Genomic DNA, 1,247 nt, shown 5'->3' with positions numbered 1-1,247 from the left:
CTTTTATTTATGAATGTAAACTCTATTTTGAAAACGCATATAGTACTTAACCTTGTAATGATCCTGTTGTTGATGGTCCGTACATGATGATTTAGTACGGGGCGTCACAATTTGTATCACTAGGTAGACTTCCCGATTTTCTTTCACCTATCAACCTTGCTAGGTTACTTACTTCTTGTTCCAAATTTTGAATAGAAGCTTGTTGATTTCTAAATGCTTGAGCATTTTGTTCATTCGTTTGTTTCTGAGACGTGAAAAATTGCGTTTGAGATTCAACTAGCTTCGACATCATATCTTCTAAATTTGGCTTTTTATCATCGGTTTGTGGTGGTTTATTTTGAAAAATAGGTCTTTACTGGTTGTAAGTATTATTGGATACTTGTTGATTGCTAGGACCTTGTTGGTTGTTGTATGGAATATTTCGATTATAATTCTGGTTTTGATTGTAGATTGGTCTTGGCGGTTGATAATTATTCTGATAATTATTTCCAGGTCTTTGGTTCATGTATGAAACATTCTCTCTTTGTTCCATTGTTTGTTCAATACTGAGACAATCTTTTGTCAAATGTGGTCCTCCACACTGCTCACAACTAATTCGTATTGAGTGAATATCTTTAGTCATCTTTTCCATTCGTCTCTCGACAGCATCTATCTTTGCGGAAATAGAATCAAAGTCATGGCTAGAATCGGCTCTAGCTGCTTTAGATGATCTAACGATATCTTTTTCTTGATGCCACTCATGTGAGTGGGAAGCAGTGTTATCAATAATTTTGTAAACTTCAGTTGCGGTTTTCTTCATAATGGAACCACCAGCTGCTATATCGATGTCTTTTCGTGTAGTGATGTCGCATCCTTGGTAGAATATTTGTACTATTTGATAAGTGTCTAAACTATGTTGCGGACATCCTCTTAACAATTTTTCAAATCTTGTCCATGCTTCATATAGAGTTTCATTTGGCTTTTGCGTGAACGTAACAATTTCTCCTTGAAGTCTCACGGCTTTAGATGCCGAAAAGAATTGTTTAAGAAATTTTTCAACTAAGACATCCCATGTATCAATCGCCCCTTCAGGTAACGATTCTAACCAATCTTTGGCTTCTCCCTTTAAAGTCCAGGGAAATAACATGAGATATATCTGTTCATCCTCCACTTCTCTAATTTTAAATAGAGTACAGATCCTATTAAAGGTACGAAGATGTTCATTTGGATCTTCCTTCGGTGCACCACTAAATTGGCATTGATTATTT

General features: G+C 35.7%; 1 non-coding gene across 1 annotated transcript; it reads left to right on the top strand.

Moving 5' to 3' along the window:
* The first annotated feature begins 887 nt into the window (after nt 1–887).
* Nucleotides 888–994, top strand: LOC139869801 (small nucleolar RNA R71). Its single transcript, XR_011766379.1, has one exon. It is a non-coding gene; the product is annotated as a small nucleolar RNA R71 (small nucleolar RNA).
* Nucleotides 995–1,247: the final 253 nt, after the last annotated feature.

The sequence above is a fragment of the Rutidosis leptorrhynchoides genome, chromosome 9 (genome assembly GCF_046630445.1).
Source record: "Rutidosis leptorrhynchoides isolate AG116_Rl617_1_P2 chromosome 9, CSIRO_AGI_Rlap_v1, whole genome shotgun sequence".
NCBI lineage: Eukaryota > Viridiplantae > Streptophyta > Magnoliopsida > Asterales > Asteraceae > Rutidosis > Rutidosis leptorrhynchoides.
This window is presented reverse-complemented; position numbering and strand designations above follow the sequence as displayed.